The sequence below is a fragment of the Phallusia mammillata genome, chromosome 5 (genome assembly GCF_965637545.1).
Source record: "Phallusia mammillata chromosome 5, kaPhaMamm4.hap1.1, whole genome shotgun sequence".
In the NCBI taxonomy this organism is placed as follows: Eukaryota; Metazoa; Chordata; class Ascidiacea; order Phlebobranchia; family Ascidiidae; genus Phallusia; species Phallusia mammillata.
In genome coordinates, this window is record NC_137256.1 from 25,874,146 (window position 1) to 25,886,153 (window position 12,008).

The window sequence follows — 12,008 nt, forward strand, 5'->3', positions numbered from 1 at the left end:
TGATCAAGTCGAGCAGACAAGTAGCAGGAATCCTTGTCACCAACAACCATTCCCCATTCAAGTTCGGCCTCGTTCCTTCCAAGGTCACCTGAACCTTAACCTCCAGAACCCCAATCAGACATCCACTGGAGGGCAGGTGCTGCGGGATATAAAAATTTCACATCATATTCTGCAACATTCAAATACCTTCATCAGGTTTTTATAACACTTTAAGCACATAGTACAGCACACACAAAAAAATAATGCAAAACGGCATTGTTTTATCAAAATTTCTGTTTTATAACTTACACTGGGTTGGCACTGTACCACTGGATCTAAATGTATTTTGTTTATACCACAAACAAACAGATCATATTTAATTTCATTTGACCCTAGAAAAAGTTTAAAGTTAAGTTGGCAATTGAATAAGTTTTCATATAAAAGTTTCAGTTTTTATAACTTACACTGGGTTGGCACTGTACCACTAGATGGAGCACTTGTGGCTGGGGAGGGTTGAAGTTGCTCACTTCGAGGTGCGATGGGATTATCAGGAGGGAGTGTTTGGAGTTTGGGGGAGCGTGTTTGTGTTAATGATCGGATCAACAACTGCAGACAAAACACAAAATAAACAGGAACCTGAGATCAAAGTAGGTTGCAATGTATTTTGCTTATACCACAAACAAACAGATCATAATTAAAGAAACTGATTAAATATGCTCAAACAATAAAAATGTACAATTTTTGAGACCACATAAACATTTAAACTCAAAATTTGAATATGTAAAGTTTACATCAAAATACACTTCTTAGAGTTACAGATTTACCACGGGCATAAGTTCAACTTGTTTCAGGCCATGGACCAAATATCGTGGACCAGTCCATTGTTAAATAAGGATAAAAAAACATCCAGCACAAGTATATTGACTTGAAATATATAACAAATAATAACAAAAGGCAAACACTTGGATAAGCTTTCTTCATATTGAATATTCAATAAATTATATGCAACTAGTCTATTTCCAATTAAACAAGAAATATATTTAACAGCCTGTGGACCACCCAAAAAGTCAACATGAACTACTAGTGGTCCATGGACCAACAGTTGAGAACCACTGCTATAGTTGATCACACTGATTAAAAAACAAAGGATCAGCCAGGATACAAAGTTTTGGCAGCAAAAAAACAATGCAAACCTTTCACACAATTTTCTGACAACTGATAAAGCTTTAAACCAACCTTCAAACTGGTCAGTTGCAAATACACTTGTAGTGGTGGTAGTGGATGGTTGGTCGAACTGGTGGCAATTTGGTCTTTTACTGGCAACTGGTTCCACCATTCCAATGTATTTCCATGCAATTCTTAAGTTGTTTCATAAAGTCTTCTTGGAAATCGTCACTAGAGGACAGAGCAGCTGGAATGAAAATAAATGTTAACTTTAGGGGAAACACAAGTAGGGAAAAAACTTTTCGAAGATAACTCACGAAGCTGTTATATGTTTATGTGATCAATTCTTTGTTACATAATATGTTGGTAAACATATTATATCAGTAAGTTCACTAATTTAATCCTTATATATATGGTATGAAAAATAATGCGATTATAACAAGATTGTTGAAACGCATGTCAGCTTTGTAAGAGATCTGCAGCTCGACCATTGCTTGGATTTACAGTATTGTGTTCTAGAATCTAGATCATTGCACTTCCACCGGGTATATATACTGTATACCCAAGTGTACAGCACATCAAAACGAGGGTGTATGACAGAAGAACGGTATACAAAAGAACACAGCTTAGGTCAGTGTTACTAGATATCGCTATTGTGTTTTCATGAAATGCAGGAAGGCATCACATCATAACCTTTGTGAGAAAAAGTCAACACCACTTTATGTCTAAACTGAAAAAATGTAGCAACAAGCTAACCATTAAATCAACTTCTACTGTTTACACACTTTTGTTGCTAAAATTCCTGGGCCTAGTACAGAAGTGCACAACCTTTTCTCTGTGATGGCCACATTGTAAATCCTTTCTAATGAGGCCTTACAGCACAGTTGGCTTTCTAACTTGTTTGTTATTTTAGTGTTTTTTTTTCGTGTTTTTTGCACTGTTTCGCATTCATAATAGGCTTACATAAAGTCGGAAGGATATGACATCTGATGTGTTATTACTTATCCCAGCCCAAGAAAAACTATTTAATGTTCATGACTACAGGTTGTGCACACTGGGCCAAGTATAACAATAATATAATCACTTGACCACATAAGTTCACTTTTTATACTTTCTGTGTACAATAGAATTTCACCATGTACGGGGTAAACAAAGTTGCTGGAAAATTGTAACAGGAAAAAAAAGGTTGAAGAGCACCAACCAAGATTACTATTCTGTATTTTCAAACAACCAGCTTCACCTACCATGGGAAGGGGGCAATTGTGGGGAAACCCTCATTTCAGGTCCTCAAACTTCACTGGGTTGTAGGTTGGGAAGTTCATGTTTTATCTCAGCTCCAATCTCCCAAGTGTTAATGAACTTTATGATAGGAATCATACCTTCAACAGAAATTGTTCATCAGTGCAGTACAGGCAGAAACAAACAGGTCACATACACAGAAAAAGTTTCTGGTGCCACACTTATTGAAAGTCCACACCTTTCTGCAGGCAATCCTAAACCACATATACTTGCAAATACAAATTAATGGAATGCAAATAGATAGAAAAAGACAAATTTGGGGAAAAGGCATTACAGTATATTCAGAAGGATGAATGACTTGATGAATTTAACCAATGCTGTAAAAATTTATGTTTCTATCACATATATTTAAAACTCAAATACATAAAACAGAAACAATACACTTTATCTCCTGTTTATTTTGAGTGCAAAGCACGATTAATTTTCCTATAGATTCCTACAGTAGACAAATAACAAGTTAATCCACATTTTTTAAGCAATGATTTGCCACGTTTGAATGCTTTGTCAAAAAAATGTTATTTATTTTTCAATATACTGCATTAAGACAATGCACCAACCAACAATGCATGAAATTTGTATCTGGGTTATGTACCTTAGTAGTTTTTGACTTTTTGAAGTTCAAATGCATAAAACAAGTAATGTAATGTTTCCATGGTTTTAAATGAGGGAGTGGAACCACTTGTGATTGGTTGTGACATTCTCGCATTTAGGTTTTGTTACAGTTCGAGCAAGTTACCTGACCTTAAACTGTTTGCATTTTTTCAATTAGTTCTCGTTTTGTTTAAATTTAATCTCACCCATTATCTACACATCCTTTATCGTACTTCAAAACAATCAATAGTACAAGATATAACACCTTTTATAACACCTTATAATTCGTTATTCTTGACACACACTATAGCTTTTATCCCACATAGACTATGGTATGTTGTTATGAAATAAACAATTTTGTGACGGCAAACACAAAATATGATAAAAGTTACCTGTTTCTGTTCTAGTTCAATTTCATTATTATTGATCATCTTTTCTTGAAGCAGTTTTTATTTAATTGTGTGCCACAGTATTCTACACAATAAGGAGTAGTACTGTCAACTGTAAAAACAAACACTTTTAGAAACATTTGAAAAAGTTTAAAAAACACCAACATCCCAAAGTATAAATGTGTTTAATGAATTGGTGTAAGAACTTTAAAGCGATTTGGCTCATTGTTATGCAATGTTTATAGGATTTTTGTAAACTTAATATGAAATACAACAATGCTAAGGATCCATCCTAAAAAAACTAAAAAACTGTAGTTTGTTTCAAAATATGTTTTGTGTCTGTTTCATTTCTGAAATCTTTTGTTACTGACATAATATTGCTTGTAACAGTTACAATGGTTTACGGAATATATGCACTGGAAATAAGTAAACAACAAATGCAAAACGTTGAACAACAAAAAAAACGTTGCAAGTTTTTAGGACTTTGTCCTTGCTTTTATACTTTTCTATGGTTGCATATGCACAGTCTTGTTACAGAAGCTAATCAGTTATATCAGTACCTATAACAACATTACTTTTATCGGTATGTCACACAAAATGTATGGCAAGTTCAAATCAAATATTTTGGGGGTGATTTATAACATTAGGTATGATTTTGCAATCATATACTTTATAGTGCTACCATTTTGCCACAACCTTCACGGTAGTTGGGTATAACTGCTAGTTATAAATTTAAACTGTTTTTGAATTTTTTTTAAAAAAAATTTGCTGTAAGAAACATGGTTGACATCATAACTTTATTGGTTCCTAATATTGACCTGACTAATTCAGGATAAAATCAGTATTGCCACCAGCAGAAAAATGTGGCAATGTCCTATTGCTTATTGGCTTTGAACTTTTACAACCAGAGAAAACCAGTCAGTATGTCATAATATTCAAGAATATTACACTTCGTGTTTTGCAAGAGGATAATAATAAATCAAACAACAATCTGTGTGACTGTAACGTTGAAAAAAACGAAGAATATTAATTAAAACATGCGTATTATTAATTAAATACATTTTTATCTGTGTGCTTCAATGCTTGAAAAGCGTAGAATATTGTGTTAACATTTTAAAATTACTGGTGGGTTTCTGTCAAAAGAAAATTTGAAAACACTTCACCGAAAACTTGTTTCTTCGCACAAACCGCGTGTTTCAAACTACATTATTAAGTAATATGTTTTCCTACATAAAAATATCAAAAACAGCTGTTAAATAAAGCACATTAACATTTACAAATTAGTTTTATGCGAGAGACCGAAACGCTCGTTTGCAAACTCAGTTTTATTGTTTACCTTTTAAGATTTCTATGAACACACAAAAATCGATTTAAAAAAACAAAATATTTCAAAAATTCAGTGAAGCATTTGAGCACCGAAACAAACGTGAGTTATTAAGTGATTTGTTCTGTGTACTAGGAATGCACTAGAAATTCTCCCGTGGGATCGCAACCTACCGCACATACAACAAGGACGGTATATTGAATTTGCCCACATCGTATGTAAACATGAGATAAAACGTAGCCTAGGCCTGTAGGCTTAGGGATTTATGACAAGACCTCAGCGAAGTAGCTATGTACACATCTGCGTCATCACGTTCTAGCCTTAGGCAAACATTAAACGGTCGCGTGCACAAATAATCAACTCTGTTTCAGTTTTGTGCATTTGCTGCAGCTGTGTTTAGTTGAGTAGAGTTTATTTGGTTAGCGAAACAAGACAAAGCGAGACAAGTGCAATAAAACTACCTTTAAGCCGGAAATAGCTGCGCAAAAATTAGTTGGATTGTAAAATGCTGCAGGGAGATGTTTTTCGGTAAACAAATCACTATTATTGATTTTACATAATATGCAGCGTGCAACATATGTGCTGTTGCTTTACTCTACACGCTATACACTCGTACATGTGTATTATATCACTCTGATAAACCACTTTTAAGTGTTACATTGTTTATCCCTGTAAACTAAACCAAAAGTCTGATTGGCTTTTGTCGGTTTTGTACTTTAAACGCCACAGCAGCATCATGCAATCCATACTGCGCGCATGACTCTGTTTTTCAGAATCGGAAACAATTAAAGGAGCCTTGAGTTTAAAGTTATTGTATCGAAAATCTGTTGAATGAAACGTGAACTTTCAGCGGTTTGCAAATAGTTTTAACAACTTCCTGTCCTGCACTTTGTATGTAACTGCTCGTTGTTGGCACCTTGCAATGTTTGTCACAGTTGTGAGTTGCTTGCAGAAGGGACAGTGCTTGAGAACGCTAGGAAGTACTTGAGCTTGATTACGTTAGAATATAACATAACTGTGGCAGCCGATTTAGCAATCGCAGTTATATTTGTTGCTTTGAAATGTCAAATAAGTTTTTTTGTATTTTTAAATTTTAATTGCGGCCCTGGCAAATAATGCATGATCTTAATTAATGTTAATACTGATGTGTATGTTACAGGAAAACTAGAGGATTGGTATGAAAACCTTGTGGTGTATAATTGTTTTGTCACTGTTCTGTCGTTCAGTCTCAATTGTACGACCTGGTAAGTAAGAAAGTATCAGTTACTGCTTATTTGTAATTAAATTTGTACCGCAGCGGTTACATTTACTGTATGGATTTGGTGTTGGTTTACCTAAAAGGTAAATTTTGACCCATCGTTTCCAACTTATTTTAAGATGATGTACAGTATTTACTTTTATTGTTGTCTTTTAATGGATTATAACAGGTAAACACAAATTTAATGCTTAGGATTTGTTATTACAAGTTGCATATTTTTTGCAGGTTCTTCACAAACAATTTGCCCCAGCAGAGATCTCAATCTCATCGAGTCTGGAAGAAATTGTCGGAAACCGTGTTCAAGTGATTCAGATTGTAGAGGGCGCCTCAAGCGGTGTCGATGTGACGATGTTTGTGGCATGTCGTGTTTCAACCCAAGTAAGTTGATGGTAATCGAATTAAAAAATGAATTGTCAGGTAATATCTGTGAACACGAGCAGAAGCATTTGAGATTTTTCCTTTTGCGACTGTTTTAAGACACCTTAGTTTCATGAAATGAAGTTACGCAAGTAAAACCGTCAGGTTCAACCGTCAGAATGAAAATAAAGCAAATGTTTGTGAAATGCGACGATGCTAATTTTATCGTAGGATGGTTAAAATAATTGCAAAAAGTTAAGCTTATCAGACAAAATTAAATTGCTATTGTTAATGGTTTCTCATTTTATGTATTGTGCTTGTCTTTTTATCGTTAAATATTTTTACCTTGATATCATTTAGTCGTGAATAGATTCGTCAACATTTACTGTCGATTTCCAATATCTCGATTCAACGAGTGTAACCGAAATAACATAAAAGTATTAGTTTGCACAGTTGAAATCGTAAAAGTATTAGATCACTGTTATTAATTTAATGACCTTTAGAAACCTTGTTTATGAATATGATCAAAGAGTTTGTCCATAAAATAAAAAATGTATGTGCTGATGTTTTATGCTGAGCTTATTGTCGCCATTTGCGTTAACAGATGCGGAGTGTGCCAGTCTAGAGGTAATTGAGTTTGGAAGAGTCATTTATCGTGCCCGAAAGTACGGATCTCAGGCTAAGTATCGTTGCCATCCAGGCTGGGTGTTAACGGGAAATGCAGTCCGTACATGTCGTAGTGACAAGAAATGGTCGGGCACAGCGGCACGGTGTTCAAGTAAGTTCTTTTGTTGCCTCGGGTTCTTTAGTCGGTTCATACCAAGAAGGTATTTGAACTATCGTTTTGTCTTTGTGAATTCTTTTGTTTCAATTCTGTTCCGTTCAAAGCCACTTGGCTTGTAGCGACAAACTTCAGTATGTATATTTGTGACAGTTTTACGATGCAATGAACCAGAAGCACCTGATCATGGTTCTGTTGTATCCAAAGGAATTGATTTCACCTACAGGTCTCGGGTTGAGTTTACCTGTGACCCAGGTTATGAGAACATTGGAAGTGATTGGGCATTTTGCAACGAAAACGCTACGTGGGAAGGAATGGCAAATTGCACGGGTAAGCAAATTTACTTTAAAGCAAGAAGTATGCTATTGTTATACATTTTAATCTTTGAACCATATAAAGCCGGTCTACTTTGAGCAAGCCTTTTATTTTCCATCAAAATCCTTACATCAAACAGCAAATAAAATCCTAAAAACAAATTTTCTGATAAGAATAAGTTTAACGATTTTTTTAAAAATAACCGAATGAAAAAGTTGTTGATGAAATGTTTCAATTTAATTTGCGAAAGTTGCAGATTACCTAATCAAAGCATGCGCATTGTTCACGTTTTAGTGAAACGGCATCAGGCAAATTTGTTTTAACAGTCTTATATTTTCATGCAGGTATAAAACTAAAGTGTGGACAAACTGTAAACCACATAAGCGCTTCACCTTCCCGATTCGTTGGTCGAGTTGTCGGAGGAATTAATGCAGACAGGTCTTGGCCGTGGCAAGCTTTAATTATGGTCAAGCACGGAACAGTTTATAACGTAAGCAACGGTACAGTTTTATTATGCCCTAAAACTGTTCATCTTACACAAACAGCTTGGCCGATTTACCTTTTACTCCTCGGTCTTGATGGCTAACCTGGTCGACTTTGTGTAATTGTTTAGACCTTCGCGAGTAGTTTTGCCGGTGGAACTCTGATCAATCAACATTGGGTTCTAACAGCAGCTCATATATTTGATCGTTACTCCAACATTGAGAATTGTACAACAAGCTTTGTAGTGGCCGTAGGTAAAAAAAGATAAAAATACTTCCAAATTGCATCGTGTGTTACATGACAACAAAGTTATATTCTTATTTTGGAAGGGATTTTTAGAAGACCTGACAGAAGAAGTAACATCGACTCTAATGTGATTGTGTTTCAACCGAGAAATATTGTTGTACATGACCGGTTCGATCGATCTGACCGATATGAAAGAAACAACTATGATTACGATGTTGCACTGGTAAGATTAATAGTTTGTCAAATATTAAACGACCACAAATAATATCAAATCGATCAGGGTACAGTTGGAGCTAGGCCAACATCATTTTGCAAATCAAAATCAGTGTTAGTTTTGAGTCGATGCAGTGACCTTCAAAAATATTTACAGGAGGATTCCAGTCGTGTAAATTAACAAGTGAACCTCCCTATCTAGGCATAACAGGAAAAGAGGCGTATCAATTGACAATAGTTTTGTAAATGTTTTTTTTTTCAGATTCGCGTGGGCATAGAACTTAGTACCATCAAAGAAAATGGACTGTGGATTTGGACCGACAGCACACCTAAGTTTAACGGAACAATTCCACTCTCAGCCCATGTAAACCCCATATGTCTTCCCTGCAGTAACTCGTGTATTCCGATAGAAAACTATATGTTCCGAAATGGAAGCAGATTAATAAACGAGAATGACTCCGAAGGTACCAAATGTCTCAAGAAAGGTAACTTCCTGCCGGGCGTCCTATTGGGCAAGCTTTGTTGTATGATTAACTGCAATACTTTCTTATTCATGATGGGCTGCATGTGGTGGAGATTTAATGTGAATTTGAACGAAATATGCGTTTAAGTGAAATATGATTACTCAAATGGTTTGTTGTAGTCAAATCTCATGTAACTGTGAAGCTAGGAAAAAAATGATGCAAGACAATTAGGATAAAATAACCCAACAACGCCGAACAAGATTTTTTTTCTGTTAGGAAGGTGGCTTACGAATCATTTCACTGAAGATCGAGCACCGGTGTTCGTTACAGGTTTTGGTTTTACGAACACGCAGAACCATGCCATTCAAACTTCAACAAGCAACTCAACGAATTCAACCTGACTCAATGTAAGGGAAAATGCTACTTTATATGTGTCCAAATCATGTTATACTTTTATCTTCAGATGTAAAATTGCTGCCAACAAAATAGTACATGAAACTTTACTGGATGTAAGGTATACAGACCGTATGATTTGTGCTCGATCTGAAACAAGTGCAGTATCAGATGCTTGTCAGGGTGACAGCGGTGGACCTTTGATGCAAAAGGTATGTTAGCAATAGGAAATGCTTCACGTATCAGAAAAATCTTAGTTAACTAATCAACTAGTTTACACTTGATGCTATTAGTTTATAAACTGCGTCACTTGGAGTAAAGTTTGAATTTAGAATATTTAAGCTATTTGCCTAAATCGTAGTTATCAAAAAATGTAATCTTTCTGAGTGGACTTAGCCTATATGGTAAAAATTTTCTACTGGCAGTACAAACTCCCAAACACCTCAGAATCGTGTTGGATTCAAATTGGAATCGTCAGTTTTGGATACGGATGCGGTCAAGTCGACAGAAATACTGGTTTCCGCTTTCCAGGATTTTATACTGATGTTTCCAAAGTTCAGAGCTGGATTGATTCAACCATTGGTAAATACGACTATTTCAATTACCCATAATTCTAAACTATGAAATCAGTTTCGTTACAATATCGTCCAACCACTAGAAACTTTCAACGTGAAAAGTTGCAGTACAAAATATTTCATTCAAGTTTTTGCCTGAAACAAATAACTCTTGAACGCATTTTAAATTTAGATCTCAGTTGCACTTGCCGGCAAACTCGGACGTCCAATTTTATTGGGATTAAATCGATTCTGTAAAGTAAACCTTTTTGAACCTTTCACTGAAAAGTGTGGAATACTTTTCTACTCGGAACACTAAAAGTATTTTGTGATTTTTTTGCATTACATATTTAACTGATATGATGCGCTGAATTATTTTTGAAACATCGAAAATATTTATTTGTTTTTTTGGCAATGACACTTTTCATGCAGATGGAATAAAGTGTCCTAGTTTCGTGGTTGAAAACGGTCGCCTAGTTCCACAACGAAGTGTATACGCCCATGGCTTAACTGTTACCATCGAGTGCAATACTGGTTATCAAATAAATGGGACAAGTTCTCAAACCTGCACAGAGGATGGTCTTTGGGTTAACGATCAACCAAGGTGTATAGGTATGTTGAAACTTATTAACAGATTAATGAACATCAACGAGGGCTGGTTTTATAAGAAGAAACTTAATCCGATTATGTTCTTGTTTTCCTACAATTCATATATTTTAAGCAAACAAACGACATTCAATTTTGAGTGTTGAAATGTGTGTAACTGACCCTTGTAAAGTGGCTAAACAAAACACACTTAGGTCTCTTTATATGACTCCTTCGAATAGACACACACATTCACAAACATATTACTTAAAACGTCGTTGCAGACCTGAAGTGTCTAGATTTTCCGCGCTGGATTGACAATGGCGATGTTAGGATCACGTATCCCCGTGAAAGTCAAGGACATCACCTCCCTGGGACTAGAGTCAGTTACATTTGCCAAGATGGTTACAAGATTAACAACACAAGATATCAAACTTCGGTCAAATATACCTGTCTTACAACCAAACGTTGGGATGCCAACCCAAGTACCGTCTCATGTGTTAGTAAGTCAGTTAATAAACAGAATATGTTGTCCGAAAAAGACAGAAATTAACAGACTGTCAGGTCATTTGACGTGTTCCGCGTTTTTGCAGAAAAAACTTGCCCACCATTGAGAAGAATCATTAACGGACAAATGAATCCTGTATTTCAAGAGGGGTTGCGCCACCCAGTGGGTACAGTTGTTTCGTTCACATGTTCATCTGGCTACAGGTTGACCAGCCTATTACCGCTTCGTTGTCAGGATTCCGAAAGTTGGTCTAGAACCCAACCAAGTTGTCGAGGTAATATGTTGTAATCATGTTAATTTTCGAATTATCTTGTTTGATCTGTGATCGCACAACTTTTTGAAAAGGGCGGGTCTGGACCCCCCCCCCCAAAATAAAAAAATTATTACCCCAAATGTACATATTACACCTTACGCAAGGGTCACTTGAGCACGATAATAGTATGCAATAAAACGATTATAAGTTATAACTCTGATAATTTGTGCTCTGGCCAATTTTGATAAAAATCCGTAGAAATGATAAAAATAAAACTGATAAATTGTCTGGATGGTGTAATGGTCAAATTTTCAAAAATTTTTTGCATCCGGCCGTAAGGGCAGAGTGAACCCACTTTGACCCCCCCCCCCCCCTAACCGAAAACCTGCGGACGCCCTTGGTTGACCGTACATGTTTCACATAAATTACCTTACCCGAATCGATTGTTAAGGTTTTAGTGGTGCTTAGCAACCAAATGAGCAATTTCAAAACTTTGCATATATTACGTGCTTCAAAAATACGAGTTTAAAGATATACAAAAAGCTACTAAATCAAATGGTTTAAAACGATATCTGGGAGCATATTGGTGAAGAACTTGGTTACGGAAGTTACTCGATTGATATCTGTTTTACAGACATTGATAATTATCAATTGGTCCCTGACCCCTGCTCTACGTCATCAGTGAACGGTTACCAGCGATTACGTAACAACAAGAAAGCGGTCTGCGACAACCGTTGGACGGTAAATCACCAATATATGGAGAATAACAATGGACAATTACAACACTGGTATATTTCCTGCATGACAGGTTTTTCAACGGCGATTTAACGGAAGTGTGGATTTTAACCGAAC

General features: G+C 35.8%; 1 pseudogene across 1 annotated transcript; it reads left to right on the forward strand.

Moving 5' to 3' along the window:
• The first annotated feature begins 6,059 nt into the window (after positions 1-6,059).
• LOC145229733 (sushi, von Willebrand factor type A, EGF and pentraxin domain-containing protein 1-like) lies at positions 6,060-11,194 on the forward strand (annotated as a pseudogene). The gene is made up of 14 exons (XR_013860473.1): positions 6,060-6,087; positions 6,230-6,382; positions 6,966-7,139; positions 7,296-7,472; positions 7,802-7,947; positions 8,071-8,194; positions 8,270-8,409; positions 8,662-8,884; positions 9,140-9,270; positions 9,327-9,468; positions 9,682-9,838; positions 10,243-10,422; positions 10,680-10,898; positions 10,989-11,194. The product of XR_013860473.1 is annotated as a sushi, von Willebrand factor type A, EGF and pentraxin domain-containing protein 1-like (transcript).
• The last annotated feature ends 814 nt before the right edge of the window (positions 11,195-12,008 follow it).